Source organism: Schistocerca piceifrons, chromosome 3 (assembly GCF_021461385.2).
Source record: "Schistocerca piceifrons isolate TAMUIC-IGC-003096 chromosome 3, iqSchPice1.1, whole genome shotgun sequence".
In the NCBI taxonomy this organism is placed as follows: Eukaryota; Metazoa; Arthropoda; class Insecta; order Orthoptera; family Acrididae; genus Schistocerca; species Schistocerca piceifrons.
This window is the reverse complement of record NC_060140.1, coordinates 165,448,195-165,467,690: the sequence shown is the minus strand read 5'-3', so window position 1 is coordinate 165,467,690 and position 19,496 is coordinate 165,448,195. Positions and strand designations below refer to the sequence as shown.

Sequence of the window (19,496 nt, the reverse complement as noted above, 5' to 3'; positions counted from 1 at the left end):
GCTATTGTTATTCTGCATTCGTCTCCGCACGCAGACCAACTGTAGTACACCGTGTTAACAGACGTCTGTGATAATGTAGTGTTTGTAGGAACTGTGACCATGATGAATTCGAACTCTGAAAAGGCGGAGATGATACTCATCTATGGCGAGTGTCGACGAAATGCAGCTGAAGCCTGCAGGATGTATGCAGAACGGTACCCGGACAGAGAGCATCCAACGTGCCGCACATTGCAAAACATCTACCGCCAACTGTATGGTCGTAGCACGCAAACGGGTCCGTAACAGGCCCGTCACAGGAGAAGCGGGTGCAGTTGGTGTGTTAGCTGCTGTTGCCATGAACCCACACATGAGTACACGGGACATTGCGAGAGCCGGTGGACTGAGTCAAAGTAGTGTCATGCGCATACTGCATCGTCACCGCTTTCACCCGTTTCATGTGTCGCTACATCAGCAATTACATGGTGATGACTTTAATCATCGAATGCAATTCTGTCAATGGGCATTAACAGAGAATGCGTTGCAGTTCTGCCTGTTTACCGGTGAAGCGGGTTTCACAAACCACGGGGCAGTGAATCTACGGAACATGCATTACTGGTCCGTGGACAATCCTCGCTGGCTCAGACAGGTAGGGCGCCAGCGACCGTGGACTGTAAATGTATGATGCGGAATCAATAGCGACCACCTCATCGGTCCTCTCCTCATTGCAGGGGCCCAAACAGCTGTAACATACATCGCGTTTCTACAGAAAGCTCTGCCAACGTTGCTCGTAAATGTCCCACTGGAAACGCGTCGACGTATGTGGTATCAGCATGATGGTGCACCTGCAGATTCCGCAATTAACACTAGGCTGGCCCTTGACAGGATGTTCGACGGGCGTTTCATAGGACGTGGAGGACGCATAAATTGGCCAGCCCGTTCTCCTGATCTTACACCTCTGGACTTCTTTCTGTGGGGTACGTTAAAGGAGAATGAGTACCGTGATGTGCCTGCAACCCCAGAGGACATGAAACAACGTATTGTGGCAGCCTACGGCGACATTACACCAGATTTACTGCGGCGTGTACGACATTCATTACGCCAGAGATTAGAATTGTGTACAGCAAATGATGGCCATCACATTGAACATCTATTGGCCTGACATGTCAGGATACACTCAATTCAACTCCGTAATTCAAAAACGGAAACCACGTGTGTACGTGTACTTCACCCCTCATGGTAAAGTACATGTGCGTCAGTGAAAAAGACCGCCGGCACGTGTGGCCGTGCGGTTAAAGGCGCTTCAGTCTGGAACCGCGTGACCGCTACGGTCGCAGGTTCGATCCTGCCTCGGGCATGGATGTGTGTGATGTCCTTAGGTTAGTTAGGTTTAATTAGTTCTAAGTTCTAGGCCACTGATGACCTCAGAAGTTGAGTCGCATAGTGCTCAGAGCCATTTGAACCATTTTATTGAAAAAGACCAATAAAGGGTGTTAGCATGTGGACGTAATGTGCTGTTCCAGTCTCTTCTGTACCGAAGGTCCATCACCGCTCCCTTTGGATCCCTACGTAATTCGATGCTCTCCGATACACACGATCGAACAGCGGAGGAGTGGTACTCAAGCGTCGACTTTAGGTTACAATATCTCCGGATGTAATCAACATTTTACATTGCAACAAACGGCACTGATTACGTATTTGTTTATATGTTCAGATGTGCTAACAAAACTAACGGGGTCCATTTAAAAAAACGTAGGTTTGTGTTAAAAAACATACTTCCGTGAATTTTTTTATGGTTTGTATTAACCAATTACACCAGCCCCTCTCCTCAAGTTCGGTCTGTGGAATCGATTCGTCAGTATTTGATGTGGTTTACGAAATATATCCAGTGGTAATGTTAGGTGACTCACCTTGTATATATAGTTGACGGTTGATGGTTGGTGTGATGACACATTATCTGAGAATCCAGTACTGCAGGGCAAATGATGGGCTATGCATGGGGATCGTATCAACGTGTACCGCATCAAAACAGCCTGAAGATGACGCAATGAAGCGTCGAAACTGGTAGCGACAAAATAAAATAAAATCATAAGAACGGCTGTAGGTGCTTTATTTTTTGTCACCATAGTAAACGGCCGTCGTTCCAGAGATGTCCTGCTAAAAGGATGGACATACAACAACTACATAACCGGCAGGCCTGAAAGGACACAAGGACTTCTTCCAGCCAACCAACATCTGTCTTCCTCTGCCAACTGGAAAGGCTCGAAGAAGTCAAACATGGGCAAATGGTCTTCTCCTTCACCAACTCGATGAGCCTCTTCGACGTTGTCGCGTGATACCCTTTCCCGGCCCAGCTCCGTGTCACATGTGGACACCACTAACCGTGTTTCTGCCCTGGAGTCTGCAGGCCGACAGAAGGAGAATACTGACGCCTCTGTAGACCTCACGGAGCAGCATCCCCCGGCCTCCGTGCCCTGTAGCAGCCAATGTTCGACGGCTGGCACTCAGCAGCCACCGACGAGGCACCCATCATCTTTTCCTCGTCATCACTCTCCTACAAAGGAACTTTCGCGGTCTTCGATCCAAACAAAGAGGATTTACGGCTTCTCTTAGTTCGCAGCATCCGCTTGTTCTCTGCCTCCGGGAAAGAAAATTGCTGCCTCATGACTGCTTTGACCTCCCGCATTTCTTCACAGTGCGTTTCACTTTCCCCCCGAGGCCTGTATTGCAGCTCATGGGGTAGTCATGCTGCTCCTTATACGGAATGACCTTCATAGTGTAATGTAATAAAATAAAAATTATTTGTGATTCCTTTTCTTTGCTATGAGCGTAATGTAATAAAATGAATATGAGCCATGACTTACATGAAAAAGAAACACACATTAATGCAATGGCTCAGCATAAAAGATAAATAACTGATGTAAGAATATTATTAACAGTGTAATATGTTGTTCAATATAGCCCGACGTGTATGAGCACTCAGTAAACTAGCCCAATTCTCAGGGTAGTTACGCAGTCGTCGATAGTTAACTGCCCTTTTCTTATTTACCCAACACTAGAGATATTATTCCACGGTCGTGAGAAGTCGTGTACTTATTGTACCAGAGAATATTTGCCAAGTCTGTTCGATGTACACTACTGCAATACGTAACTTAACATCGTGGTTTCGTCTCGATTCCCCAATATAAGGTAACAAGAGTAGCATCTACAAATGAAATCCTACAATGGAACTGGAATCCTGTGAGCAGACCTGTTCTGGCTGGGGTGTTATCTCGTTATATAAAGAAAATCTGTAAGTAAAATTCTAAATTATTAGTAGCTGCCTCTGGTGTCGTGGGATCTGAAACAAGGTTAATTTTCGTAACCGACGGCATGTCTCGTGGATAAGGTAAAAGAAAAATGTTAAACATGTTTCTAAGAAAAGTGAAAATTCTTTGTTAAGCCCATATCTACTTAAGACAATCCAGGTGTCAGACTACCAATTGCTTGACCACATACACAAATTCTTTTCACGAAATAACCATTATATTTTTCGGGTTTTAAGTACAACTGACACTATCAGTTGGTACAGCAAGATGAGCTTTACACAAGAACGTCCGCTTAGGTCCGAATGCAAGCAGATAAGATAAGTGAAAGACAAAGGAAAGATAGTTCATGCATATACGTGCAAGAGTCCTTGGATAACCTGTCCATTGTAGTTCTATCTCTTCTTCTTTGGCGTACTTGTCGTTTATTTATAAAATTTGTCGTAATATTTAGCTCAGATTTTTTTAAAACCCAAGTCCACCCAGGAGAAACAGTACAATAGTCAACACATCTCCGGGTCGACTCGTCTTCAAATTATTGCAGTTCGCCTTTTCCTTCCACACCTGACATTTTCCCTTCGTACTGCATCCTTCCATCATTCGATGTCACCGGGGAAGACTTCCTCCAGCTTGTTGGACAGTTACCTCACCCCTTTCTACTGCATCGTGACATTAATAAGCACAATGCCCTTCGGGGTTCCCTCAGTACCTGGCCGAGAGGTGCCCTCTTGGCTGACTTTCTCTATCAACATATTCTCGTCTGCCTTAACACAGGAACACCAACGTTCCTCTCTGACTCTACGCGCACCTATTCCCATTTGGACTCCACCAATATGCACACCTAAACCGCGGCTTACTAAGGTAGACTGGGGGCTTTACTCCTCCCTGCCGAACTTCGACGAACAACATTTCCCCAGTTGTGATAACCAGACAGAATATCTTACAAACGTTATTCTTACCGCCTCAGAACATTCCATTCCTCGTACTTCCTCATTACAGCGCCACGCCCCAGCCCCTTGGTGTACTGAGGCGTGTGACGACGCATTTTGCGCCCGATGATATGCTCTCCTCGTTTTTAGCCATCACCCTTGTGCCGCGCGCCCGCATTTAGTTTCGCGTAATTCCCGCGGATTTGGGATCCCTCTGGCCCCAAGAGTGCATGGAGCGTTACTGTCGCCGGTAGGGGGCAGATCGGAGGAGAAGGTAGTTAAAGGCTGCGGCGACCTGGAGAAGAGGAGAGAGTGACACGGGCGGCGAGGAACGCAAGTGAGGCGGCGTGTTGTGGCCACGTGTCTGCCGTGGCCCTTTGGCAAGAGCCTTTGCTCACTGTGAGTGTGGCGGTGCCGAGTGTTGGTCGCAACTGTGAACATCGCTCGTCGAAAGATACTTCGGCAGGAAACACAATATTCGGCGTGTACTCTTCTACTCTGGCTGCAAGCAGTTTGTGTCAAATGTGGTGCCGGGTTGGAGTCCGGTGTGACCTTTGCAAGTACTGGAAGCGTTGGCGTCTGCTGGATGATACCCGAGGGTTTCTGACTACGAGTAATCCTCGTTACATCCTTCTCCCGGCGCTCTCTAAGCAAGTGTTTGTCAATGGGCGCTGCATTTTACGGGAAATTACGGTGAGCTTCCGATAGGTGTGCACGTCACTTGGTGTCGCGTGGTGGCTATTTTGAGTTCTTATCCTGGTCGCCCGTTGTTATATATATCTATGTATTATCTATGAAGACATTTCCTGATACTACTTGCCTTCAGTTCTGAAAATGTGTGTGGGCTTGTAGCTGTCACCATTCCAAACTGATTTTACAATTCGTAGGGTATAGAACGCAGATGTAATTTTTCTGATTAGCGAATTGTACTTTGTAGTCAGAATTGTTTAATCTGTCTACCTTATTTCTGAGTCATGTCTATAGTTACCTGTCGGCTAGTATCATGAGCTCGAGCTGTTTACTAAACTGTTTGCATCTACTAAAAAAAAACTCAGTAGTCAAGTCAAAGCTCCCTGCATAACGTTCGTACTTCCCTGCGATTGAAGATTGTTTAAATTTTGCTAAATAATTAACGAGTTGTCTTTGTGTTACAGTCTGGGTGATTGTATCTCTTGTTAACTGTGGTCCAGTTAAAGATGCCTGTGTAACGTGACTGAAATTTTTAATGAAGGTTCCCAGTACTGTGGTAGCGACAACCGCCGTACTATGTTAGTAGGCAAGGAGAAATTATCGTTACTGGCGTTGCTTCTGCCACAGCCTCTACCATCATAAATTTTAACCACATTTGGCAATCATTTTGGTTACTTCGGAGGCAATGGCGTTTTCATAATTACTGGCAATAGCCGATGGTTGATATTCGTGATATATTTATTTGATCACATGTTTTGCTGTTTGTAATTTAAATGTATTTCTACTTCATTTAATATTCTTTACTAAAAAGAAGTAATTTTATACTGTTGCCGTTTTGAGGTGTTTGCTATCAGCTGTGTTATGGAAATTTAGCCTTTTCAGTTCTGGAGGCAGTTTGTTATTGATATTCTTGGATTTTTGCTTTTTAAAAATAGATTCATTAGTGTTGTTAGGAACGTGTTAATAAATTCATTATGGCTCAGTACCTTAGACTCAACACCAGCTGCCTACCGCATTTCAATCCTACCATGCAAACTGCGTTCATTATAAATACTTGCGTGCGCAGCGTCGTCACGTTCTTCAGGACAGCAAAAACGCTAGCTCGATTTTGTTCACTAGTTCTCTTAATAGTTCCACCCCCTCTTCCGGCATGTGGGCCAACCTCTGACGGCTCTCTGGGACCAAGATGCATTTCCCAATCTCCGGCCTGACAGTAGCAGACGCTGTCATAGTGAACCGTATTGCTATCTCCAACACGTTGGGTGGCATTTTTGAGGAGATTTAGAGCTCCTATTACTATCAACATGACTTTCTCCATCGGAAAAGAGCAGAGGAGTCTCAGGAGAAAGTCATCTCTTCTCAGAATTGTCAGTGTTGTACAATGCCATCTTTACTATGAGGGGGCTAGATCATGATTTCATTTTATCCTGATCCTTCGCCCCAGGGCCAGACGATGTTCACATGCAGATGGTGCAGCACCCTTCTCTTAGGGGAAAGCACTTTCTGCATCGTAAGTACAACTGCATCTGGCCAGAGGTCACGTTTCCAGTCGCTGGGATGAAGCCAGCTTCATACCCATACCTTCCTTCTAGCTACCGCCCCATTTCTCTCACCAGCTGTGTCTGCAAGACGATGCAACGTATGATTCATGACCAGCTGGTATGGTCGCTCAAGCCTTGCAATTTACTAACCACAGCATAGTGTGCACTCCGGCACCAGCCAGTTTGAATTACAGGGTAGTATGTCGATTTTATTTAAGTGCTAGTACTTAAGTAACAAAAGTAAAAATAATTTCAATTTCAGAATAACAACATTGAGCAACACGACAGCTGTCAGTTCCCTTAAAATTTAATACTTAAATTAGTGCTTTGAGTTTTTTCATTAAACAGAGTGATCTTCCAGTCTGAACAAAACAACCCAGTTAAGAAATACGACAAACGCTTATTCATTTAAAGCTTTACCACTTAACTTTGAGCTTTACGTACTTGTAATCCAAGAGAATAACCCACAAATTTACTCTTGCAAATGGCGAAACAAGAATAAGTGATCAATTGCAGTACCTCGAGCCGACAGCCACCTAATCAACACTCGGGAATCAACATTAATGGTACCTGCTTCGTTGCAGATGGTTTACCAGCGCATTTTGCTGGCAGTATAGGAACAGGTTGTTGGTGAACAAAAGCCATCAGCTGATTACAATAAGCAAGCACCACATACAGGACCCTTCCATGTTTACATATAAACCTTCCTGCTTCCGCAACAGATAGCATAAAGAACCGTTAATCCACACTAGAGCATGGAAGACAGGACACGCCACATTTCTCAAAGCAAACGAAAGTTTCAATATGTACTTACTGTGGTGCATCGAAGTAGAACCCAGACACTCGTGGTGGATTCCCAGTCGAACACAGCCATCCCACTGGCCCTCTCTCCCCGCTCTCTGGTACATCAAAACAACTGCCGAATACCGACAGCAAAGGCGCGGCCGCGTCCACGGCACGTGATTGCGTCAAACCTCCTTAGAGAGAGAACCTCTCCCGTTGACGGCCCACAGCTCACTGCTCAAGGGCAAGAGCAGAGAACTATTTCTGTGCTCGGACGAGTACGGCCTCTGACTTTAGCCAAATAGATACAACTATAAGTAGGCTGTTTAGGTTTTAATGTTGCTAACGACACGTAGCGCTTTATATGAGAACACTGAATGTTCTAATTGAAGTCTGTCCCTGGTTTGTAGTGTTGGAATATTCGCTATTGTAGCGTTGGGCAGTCGGATGAGAACAGCGCGTAGCGTTGCGCAGTTGGAGGTGAGCCGCCAGCCCAACGTAAAAAAGCGCAGGTGACGCCTGTATATAAGAAGGGTAGAAGGACGGATGCTCAAAATTACTGACCAATGTCCTTAACATCGGTTTGTTGCAGGAATCTCGAACATATTCCCAGTTCGAATATAATGAATTTTCTTGAGACAGACAAGTTGCTGTTCATGCATCAGCACGGCTTTAGAAAGCATCGCTCCTGCGAAACGCATTTCGCCCTTTTTTCACATGATATCATACGAACTCTCGATGAAGGGTATCAAACGAATGCCATATTCCTTGACTTCCGGAAAGCGTTTGACTCGGTGCCCCACTGCAGACTCCTAACTAAGGTGCAAGCATATGGGTTTGGTTCCCAAGTACGTGAGTGGCTCGAAGACTTATTAAGTAATAGAACCCAGTGCTTCGTCCTCGATGGTGAGTGTTCATCGGAGGTGAGGGTATCATATGAAGTAAACCAGGGAAGTGTGGTAGGTCCGCTGTTGTTTTCTACGGGAAGGTGTTGTCGTTGAGTGACTGTAGGAGGATACAAGATGATTTGGAGAGGATTTGTGATTGGTGTAAAGAATGGCAGCTAACTCTAAATATTGATAAATGTAAATTGATGCAGATGAATAGGAAAAAGAATCCTGTAATGTTTGAATACTCCATTAGTAGCGTAGCGCTTGACACAGTCACGTCGATTAAATATTTGGGCGTAACATTGCAGAGCGATATGAAGTGGGACAAGAATGTAATGACAGTTGTGGGGAAGGCGGATAGTCGTCTTCGATTCATTGGTAGAATTATGGGAAGATGTGGTTCATCTGTAAAGGAGACAGCATATAAAACACTAATACGACCTATTCTTGAGTACTGCTCGAGCGTTTGGAATCCCTATCAAGTCGGATTGAGGGAGGAAATAGAAGCAATTCAGGGGCGGGCAGCCAGATTTGTTACTGGTAGGTTTCATCATCACGCGAGTGTTACGGAAATGCTTCAGGAGAACGTGTGTGTGTCTCTAGAGGAAAGGAGGCGTTCTTTTCGTGAATCGCTACTGAGGAAATTTAGAGAACCAGCATTTGAAGCTGACTGCAGTACAATTTTACTGCAGCCAACTTACATTTCGCGGAAAGACCACAAAGATAATATAAGAGAGATTAGGGCTCATACACAGGCATATAGGCAGTCATTTTTCCCTCGTTCTGTTTGGGCGTGGAACAGGGAGAGAAGATGCTAGTTGTGGTACGAGGTACCCCCCGCCATGCACCGTATGGTGGATTGCGGAGTATGTATGTAGATGTAGATGTAGACGTGTGTCCATCAGAAAGAGTAAATTTGTAATATTGTATATCATGAACTGATATATATATGACGACTTTTGAACATTATTAAAGTAAATACATTGTCTGTTCACTATCAAAATCTTTCATTTGCTAACTATGCCTATCAATAGTTAGTGCCTTCAGTAGTTTGAATCTTATATTCAGCTGGCAGTATTGGCGCGCACTGTATTGCAGTAGTTTGAGTAACGAAGACTTTTGTGAGGTAAGTGATTCATGAAATGTATGGGTTATTGTTAGTCAGGGTCATTCTTTTGTAGGGATTATTGAAAGTCAGATTGCGTTGGGCTAAAAATATTGTGTGTCAGCTTAGTGTTGATCAGAATAAGTAAAGAGAGAAATTTTTGAGTACGATCAGTTCTGCTCAGCTGTTTGAAAATCAAATAACGTAAGAGGTTTATCAGCACAGTAATTCATTAATTTTTCTAAGGGGTTGTTTCACAACTTCACGGTCGATTGACAGGTCCTATCGAAAAGCACATATCAAGAAGAGTGTGTATCAATATTTGTCCCGCACACATTGGTTGCATCTCTATACACAACGAGGTAAGGACATCAACACGACTTGACTGAAAGGCAGAACGCGTGCAATTCCTAACTGACAAAAATCATTATGTGTGTGAAGACGTATCACTATGAACCTACCACCAAACTAGAAAGAGCAGATATTCAGGTGAAAGACAACGCTTTGAGAACATAATCGACAATCTAGCCAATGTGACACAGGGGTTGAACAACATCGCAAAGAAAGACTTGCTTCTATGAACATTCGATGCGTGTACTCCATTTACGGGACACGTTGTAGAGCTCGTGAAGCTTTAAAAATAGCATATTAACTTTTCTTCCTTTCAGGCAACAGTATCGGAATTGTGAGTCCGCCTTGATGCTAAAAATCTTATTTTCTGTTATCTTATTTATCCCCCAAACTTTATTCAGCGACAAATATTACTATCATCAGTGGGTTCTTTAAATCTAAAACATGCAGAAAATAACATAGTTATACAAAAACAAAAAAGTGGTTGAAATGGCTCTGAGCACTATGGGACTTAACATCTGAGGTCATCAGTCCCCTAGAACTTAGAACTACTTAAACCTAACTAACCTAAGGGCATCACACACATCCATGCCCGAAGCAGGATTCGAACCTGCGACCTTTCTGTGCTTTTACTATCGCCGCTTTTTCTCAGCATACATCATGTCATCTGCAACTATGTAAGTGACTGTTAGTGAACAAATAATAAAAGGTGACATACGTATGTCAATGCTATACTCTTGGGGTGGCGGTAGTGTTGTGGAATACGGTTTTGGTGTGTACCGGGCTGTTACTTAGTTACTCATGTACTCACTTTAGTTGGACGCATGTAGCTGATTCGATACGAAGGAAACAAAACTTTCGCACATTTTTTATGATTCAGAACATTACATCACCTTGCTGTTGCCGTGTATCGCGAGAGATGTGCGAGCAGGCTATGTTGCGAGTAGGCTATGATAACTGCAGCGAGAGTTACGATGACTTCTGTTACTTACTTATGTTTCTGTATGTGATGGGAAGTGTTTCTTTTGCATGCATGTACTTTCCGTTCTGCATCCTCGGTCAGTTCTCCCAGAGCGGTAAAGTGTCAGTTGTTGCAAAGTGTTGTGTTTTATGTTTATTACATTTTTCCATTCCACTATGGTGTTTAGTATGTAGTAATACTCCTGCGGGCAACGGCCTTGCCGCAGTGGATACACCGGTTCCCGTGAGATCACCGAAGTTAAGCGCTGTCGGGTGTGGCCGGCACTAGGATGGGTGACCATCTGGGTCGTCTTGCGCTGTTGCCATTTTTCGGGGTGCATGCAGCCTCGTGGTGCCAATTGAGGAGCTACTCGACCGAATAGTAGCGGCTCCGGTCAAAGAAAACCATCGTAACGACTGGGAGAGCGGTGTGCTGACCACACGTCCCTCCTATTTGCATCCTCAATGAGGATGACACGGCCGTCGGATGGTCCCGATGATCCACTTGCGGCCTGAAGACGGAGTGCTTAATTTTCCTCTATTTTTAGTTGTCGGTATAGACTGTTGTTGTGTTTCTGAATATGTACATGGCTTTCTACAAGCACTGTTATCCATAGCTCAACCAACCACATGACAGTGCATAAATATGCCAGTTTCACAAACATGCTCCACAGGATAAACAGAACACCTCTTAAATCAGAGAGCTACGCATAAGAACTGCACATAATCAAACAAATTGCTGCTGAAAACGACTACAAAACAGACATCACAAACAAACTCTACAACAAGGTAAAAATGAAACATAAAAATAGCGGCCACTTACTCAAGAGCACAACCAAAGGATCTGAAAACCAGATACAGTACACACAGACAACACAGCAGACCACACCACATCAGGAAAAAGAGACAGATGGTACACTCTAACACACAATAACAAAATATCACATAGAACAGGAAAAATCTTGACAAAGCAAGGGATCCCAGTAACATTCAAAACAAGCAACACAATTCAGAAAAGGGTAAGACCAGAAATAATAACATCAGGAAAGTTCAGCAACTCTGGAATATATCAGGTCACATGCAACCCCTGTCAGGCCCAGTACATAGGACAAACAAGCAGAAATTTCCGAACGAGGTACACAGATCACACGGGGGCGCTAAAGAGTGCCAACACACATTCTACTTTCGCAGAGCACCTAATCAACAAAAACCATAACCCCACTACTATCGAAAGCGTTCTACATATCTGAAACACAGCAACAGTCTGTACCTGCAACTAACAATAGAAGAAAATAACTACATACTAAACGCCTTAGTGGAAGGGAAAAAAGTAATAAACGATAACACAATACTTTGCAACAACTCACTCTTTACCGCTCTGAGAGAACTAACCAAGGACACAGAAGAGAAAGCACACACAAGCAAATAAACCATTTACCCATGACACACAGAGACATAAATAAGGAACAGAAGTCCTCGTAACTCCCGCTACTGTTTTCGTAGCCTTCTCGCGCATGCGATTCGTCTGTAGCTTTACACACGAAAAACAAGATGGTGTAATGTTCTGGATCATAAAAAAAGTGCGAAAGTTTTCTTTTTCTGTGTGTAGAGTCAGCCACATGCGCCCAGCGACGTGAGCGCACAAATAACTAAATAGCAGCCCAGCACACACCAAAACTGTATTCCTTAACCCTACCGCAAACCCAGGTGTATAACGATGACATACGTATGTCACCTTTTAGTGCTTGTTTACTAACAGTCGCTCACACAGTTCCAGATGACATGATGTCCGCTGAGAAAAAACGTGTGCTCAGCAGCCACTTTCGTCATGCTTCGCCTCCCAGGTCTTCAGACCTCAGTCCGTGCGATTATTGGCTTTGGGGTTACCTCAAGTCGCAAGTGTATCGTGATCGACCTACATCTCTAGGGATGCTGAAAGGTAACATCCGACGCTAATGCATCACCATAACTCCAGACATGCTTTACAGTGCTGTTCACAACATTATTCCTCGACTACAGCTATTGCTGAGGAATGATGGTGGACACATTGAGCATTTCCTGTAAAGAACATCATCTTTGCTTTGTTTTACTTTGTTATGCTATTTTTTGCTATTCCGATCAGATGAAGCGCCATCTGTCTGACATTTTCTGATCTTTTGTATTTTGTTGGTTTTAATAAAACCCCATGCCATTCCAAGCATGTGTGTCAATTTGTACCTCTCTATCTACATTATTGCGTGATTTATTCAGTTTTCAAATTTATACTGAGTTTTTGATCACCCAGTATATTTAAAAAAACGAGCAGTAAAAATGTAATGATGTGTTGCTGTGTTTTTTATAACCATCCTCTATGCTATTTTCTGCATGTTTTAGATTTTCAAAACCCACTGATGGTCGTGATATATGTCGCCGATACAAGTTTGTGGTATAAAAAAATAAACAAATAACAAAGTGTTTTGCATTAAGACGGACTCACAATTCCGATATTGTGGTTTCTCTATGCAAATACGGATCAAATGGAAGACATCGAAGATAAAGTTATTCCCTGTATTTCTTATTAATCCATTCACGAAAATATTGAACAGTATTTTGGCTGGATGGGTAAACTTTGGCTGCCTCAGAAACAGAAGAGACCAGTATTACTATTTACAGAACTAATTAAATTGAAGCAATGAATCCCTTGCAATGTGTAAATACTCTAGAGATCGGTGAACATAAAATTTTAAAAACTACTCTTGGAATTCTTGTTTACTGCTGGAATTAAAATAATCGATTAATTTGTGTGTGTGTGTGTGTGTGTGTGTGTGTGTGTGTGTGTGTGTGTGTGTGTGTGTGACTGTGTATGTGAGTGGGTGTTCATTTTGCTTGTTTCGGAACCAATCTGAAAACATATGGTGGAGGGACTTCTTTTACACACAGTTTTTTTGTTGTCGTTAGCGCTAATAAAGTTCTGATTTACTTAGCAATGTGTTTATAGGCAGCTGCTCTGTGTTTGAACTCATATTACTAACCTGTCATCTCCAAATGAAATACAGTTGGCGTTATCCAGTCTAGAACTACATACTGGTAAGTCTGAACAAGATTAAGCCCTACATGTAGAATACGGTAGGCATTTGCTGGCATAATTTTAAACACTGAGTAGTGTATTTGGTCCAGTGTAAGAGATAGCAAAACAGTCGTTTCACTAGACAAAATGGATATCAAAAGAGAACACTTGAGATTATTGTTCTTTAAGGTAATCAGTCAAGATATTAATCAGCACATACTAGGAAACGCGGTATTATAGACGAGACAGTCTTTAACACGCGAAACTCAATTTTATAACAGTAAGTGACATTTCAAAAGCACCATCGCCACTCATTACGATTTGAGTTAATTCGGCAACGTGAGTCATTGCAGTAACTATTAGGCAAAGTTAAATATTTTTGTGACAAGAGATTTTGAAATATAATCGCTGAAGAGAAATACTTCAGAAAAAGAAAAAAAAAAGAATAAAAATTAGGGGTAGTAGTCAGCGCATCTGCCTAGTATGCTGCTCGAATGACAGTCGGGCACTAAAGTTAAAAAAGGAAAAAGAAAAGAATAGATAGAGTGCCTTAGTAGTTAAGGCGGCCAGTTAGTTCCAAATCTGCAGAAAGAGAGTTCACATTCCGTCAGTTCTATAAATTTTAATTAGTGGTAGGTGTTACTGATTTAGGAGGACAACGAGAATTATTAAGCATTTATAATTTTAAAGAATCCAGAAGTGTACAACTGAGGACTTAGTGGACTCAAAAGCCCGACTTTTAAGTCTACAGCGGCGGTCTTGCATTTCTTTTTCTCTGTATGTTAATCTGGCAGCATTATGCTGCTCCCCAAACATTTCCTAATACCATCCTTTCTCGTGGAGAGGACGACGAATGGTTGATTTGCTCACACTTATCCGAGAGATGTTTCTAATTTCTGTGCTTATTCTGAAAGGGTTTTCTCCTCTGCAGTGGAGTATGCTATCGTCTTGATCCGCTGTGGTAGTCAGTCAACGACCAGAGCGACGACGGTAGTGGACGAGGTTTTTCTCGGTCATCGTCTTCACACAGAGATCTATAACACATTTTCTGTATTCAGGGCACGAGAAAAGACGCTGATACAGTATCCGCATCCACAAGGCGCAAGAACGCGACCTTTATCAATTTCTTTCTGCTGTTATATTTCGTAGGTAAAAATATACTGACAAAGTAGGAGGAAGTCAAATTCATTCCCAATTACGCACAATGTACAAAGAACTAAGAATTAGTTCCTTTTGAGAATTGTTTATAGTATCGTGTAAATGTATTTTGTGTCTAAACATCATATGTAGCAATAATAACGAAACTGTTTTTAGAGATTATACATAAAATCTAGAATCACGTTCTAATGCCGGTCATGTTGTTCCGCCAGTCGTATTTAGTCATCTGTGCCACACTACATGCCACACCGAAACCTGTAACAGTGCTTCACAGAAGTGGTAGGCTAGTAAACCAGGTATTTAGGTGATTTGGTATTCTCTTGTTATAGTGTTCGAATCCTAGCGCTTCTACAAAATGGTTCAAATGGCTCTGAGCACTATTAGACTTTACTTCTAAGGTCATCAGTCCCCTAAACCTAACTAACCTAAGGACATCACACACATCCATGCCCGAAGCAGGATTCGAACCTGCGACCGTAGCGGTCGCGCGGTTCTAGACTGTAGCCCCTAGAACCGGTCGGCCACCTCAGGCGGCTGCGCTTCTACAAACTTTGATTCGTTTCTAATATGGGATCGCTAGTTACGGAGGACTACGTCAGTTGTAACTCTAGAAGAACTCTTAGTATTGTAAACATTTGCGTATACAGCTTCTAATTCTCGTTGGAGAAAGGCAAGGACAACAGTCTCCCCTAGTTTCCCTTTTATAAAACCACCTCAGTTTGAGGTTCAGCTCAGCCTCCGGTTATTAAACGTTTTGCATTTTCAGCGGTACCATGCTCTTAGATGTTAAAATCGGTGTCAACTAACGATTTCCACAGCTACGGGAGTATAACGTGTGATACCTCCTAGGTAAACTATATTGCAATGCTGTGATACGAAATGATCCAACTCGTCCAGAGTGTGCAGACTTTGATTCTAAACCTTTTCCTACCTGCACAACAAGCTATTCTTATTTGATAATTCTGTGAAAATTGCTGCTTAAAATGTTTTGAAAAAGAACCAAATTCCTTCGCCTGCAACAAAGTCAAAGAAATCATTTTAACAGTACCACATAGCTCTTTGTGAACCGATTACAGACCGCATTTTGCCGCCTTTCGCTGGTTAGAAGGGAAAGAAAGCATATGGACCAGAAAACGCATCTCCCAGAAGGAAAGGAGGATCGAAATGAAACCTCTTATTTTGGGAAGTCAAGCGACTTTTATTTCAGTGAATACAAAATAAGTGAATCGCACAACGAATTTGGCAGTTCGAGCACACTGTTGATGTCAGTATGACTTTGACGTTCCCGGGGCCTGAAATGACGTAGCGCCAGTTTAGATCAGCAACAAAAAACATGGAATCCACGGTACTATGAAATTCTGTAATTTGTATTCATTGCTTCCTCACGGAATTACTGTTGCAGTGTATCCATAGAGCATAATAAGCCAACTGCGTATTTTCCAGGGAGAAAGAGCAATAGTAAACTGTGATCCACACAGTTATTATTTCTGGCTGGTGACTAGGTTTAAGGCCTCTGAGTCTGATGTGAGTTTTGTAACGCTGAAATATTTTTCTACGTTGTTGAAAGGAATATTACAGTTGGAGCAATTCCTCGAAAATGCGATATTGGACCCCACAGAATGAGTTTATTGCGACGGAATACTACTGGTCTTCTGCAGTTTCTCTTCCTTTTTCTAATTGAAACAGGTGACAGCGACAGAGGCATATGGAGAAAATGATCGTGACATTTAACAGAAGACACTAATATCCTCTGGTACTGAAAGTGGCGTACAGCACCTGTATTAGTATTATAGAAGCGTCATTGATAAGTGCAAGTAAATGAAGTAGTGCAACGCAACTTCTGCTATAAAGTAATGTCGTCATCGTTTAATTTAGTTTAATGTAATCTACGTATAATTAGAGATGTCCGATGGAGAGAACAAAATAACTATTTGTTACGGTCCAGTTGTCACAACACGCCACAACCATTTGCTACGAGTTAAGACTTTATCTGTTTCTGGGCAACATTTCTAAAAATGACGATTTGCTGTGAACTAAATATTTACCTGATTGTGGGCAACTGTTTCTAAAATGGCCAAGAAGAATTAAATGCTTCCATCAAGCATGCCTATATCATCAGCAGTCTGACAATGCACATGCAGTTTATTGATTACATGCTTGTAGAAAACTTGTTCTGAGTTAAAGCTGTCAAACAAGATTTGAAGAAGAATAAAATGCCACTACCAGACGACAGCTAACGTAGAAAATACTTTTCTGACTATTTTGGCACGATGCACTCTCCCCATACATAATACAAAAGCTTCCAGCGCATCTGCTGCCTAGCCGTCTATTAAGTCTGAGAAGAACAAAATGACGCAGAAGTTAGCCTTTTTTCCACATGCGACTACTTTGGGTTGAGAAGTGAAGAGAATTATGTTCAAAGTTCCATTAAATTGTTAACTTCAGCAAAGAGCAGAATTGCGTTTAAAAAAAATGTAGTAGCGAATGTAATAGAACACGCGATGTCTTGTCAACAGTGCGCGACGCTTACCGTTGCGCTACTAGCTGTGACGTAGTTTCAGCACCTCTGGAAAAGAACAACAGTTCCTCCAGAACTTCGGAATTCCACAGTGCTGTGAGATAATGCATATGTCCGGATCTAGACTTCTGAGAGACAGACAGTTACAGCATTTCTTTTGCACTGCACGATGGTTTCAACAAACAGATAGCGCAATAGAGTAGCTCAAATGGAAAGGAACACTTGCTATTTATATTTATGCATCCTACACTGTTGGCAGTTCTGTGTAGGTGGCAGTTACGTTATTTTATTTCGGTGATTACAAAATAGAGTCGAATGTATGCACTGGGTAGCCAAGGCAGCTAGTTCATGGCGATTCGGTCAACCAAGTAAATGAATGTACTGAACGTCCTGCAAACCACTACAGGGTGCCTGTGTGTCAGAATTTTCATCTTGTGTGCCGCAACGGTGTTATAATAGAGAAATGAGGCGTAGAGAAGAGGGTTTGGTGGTCTGTTGTACTGATGATAGTTTCATATGATGTTGGTCTTGGTTCTATTCCAACTTCTGCCGATGATTTTTGATAAGGAGGGGCAGATTCTATTCTCTTCTGGCTACGCCAACTGAAGAAGGTATAATGGCATTGTGGTCTGAAAATCACATTAAACATGATATTCCTTCTCTACCAAGTAGACGTTAGGTTGAATCACAATAAAGTAAGGAGTGGCGACATGTAGAAACTCTATCACCAGTAACCTTTCTTATACTAGTTATTTATTTCTAGTGACGAAACAAACCCTGTGTATGGTCACAGGACACTTATACCGTCTTTTATTTGAGCTTCTGTATGTCGATAAAATTGGTTCTGAACTGGGAATGCAACTCAGACCGCCCTTAACGCGGAATTTGATCCCTTCGTGACAACACAGTTCGACTACAAGTTGTTGTTTGTTCAAAACTGCAGATTCCTCAACATCTCCACATATTGCGCATGAATCGGTTGGAATCCTGGCCCAGCACTAAACTTTTCACTATGTATTATCAAACTCTAGCATGAGAACATCTATCTGCTAGTGGATAATAATTTTTATTTTTAATGCATTTTCATTCGTTGTAAACACTAATGATATCTGACGTTTTTGACTATCACTGAGACACAGAACTATTTGCGAGATCACTGTAAGTTCAAGGATGTTATTCCGAACTGCTGGTGGAGAAAAATTCGGTAGCTGACGTCTCTTTGTGTGTAGTCAACAACGATATGTGTGGGGTTCGATTCCTAGTCAGCACTGAACTCTTTGTCATATTATTTCTAGTTCAAACATGCTCACATGTCGCTGCTGGTGTAACAAACGCGTACTTAACGATCCTTTTCGCTAGAATATAACAGCGATATGTGCCGGGTTGGAGTTCTGGGAAGGAAAAAATTAATGTTTCTTCTCGTCATTTCAGTTAACACATCTAGCTACTGCCGAGAAAATCCGATATGTCAAAGTTGATCGTGCTTTGATAACAATCCGATTAGATTCTGGGTTCGAATCTCTGTCCAACACAAAGCTCCATCTCACTGCATTTCAAGTAAGTTACTTGTGAAGAAGCAGAATTTAACATCTCTCGTAGTTCGTGAACACGGACATTAGATGCTGGGTAGGAATACGCGATCGTTAAAAATGTCTGGCTCTGAGCACTATGCGACTTAACTTCTGAGGTCATCAGTCGCCTAGAACTTACAACTACTTAAACCTAACTAACCTAAGGACATCACACACATCCATGCCCGAGGCAGGATTCGAACCTGCGACCGGAGCGGTCGCTCGGCTCCAGACTGTAGCGCCCAGAACCGCACAGCCACTCCGGCCGGCGTTAAAAATGTTTACGTTATGTAATTTAAAGTTGATATTTGTTAACTGATACTGTCTAAAATCGAGTCAGGGATGACTGTAAATTTCCGTCAGTCACGAAGTCTTAGTTTGCATGAACTGGGTTTGAATCCATATGCGGTTCGTCGTGTCATTTGAAGTTCATACATACTCTCAACTATCTGCTCGTGAATAACGTAAATTTTTAATGACATTTTGTGTTAAATAACAAGTATGTTATGTTACTTTGAAGAGGAAATCATGAATACGACGAACTTACTACGTGCTTTACCTATCTGACGTAATAATGAGGGTGCTAACATTTCAGGTATGTCATTTATTGCAATAAATGTGAGCTTACAAGCCTTAAGGACAGTCTTATCTGTGATGAGGTGTTCCCTGATAT

At 42.5% G+C, this 19,496-nt stretch overlaps 1 pseudogene; it reads left to right on the top strand.

Annotated features, from left to right (window-relative positions):
• Nucleotides 1-10,738: 10,738 nt before the first annotated feature.
• On the top strand, nt 10,739-10,856 carry LOC124790721 (annotated as a pseudogene).
• Nucleotides 10,857-19,496: the final 8,640 nt, after the last annotated feature.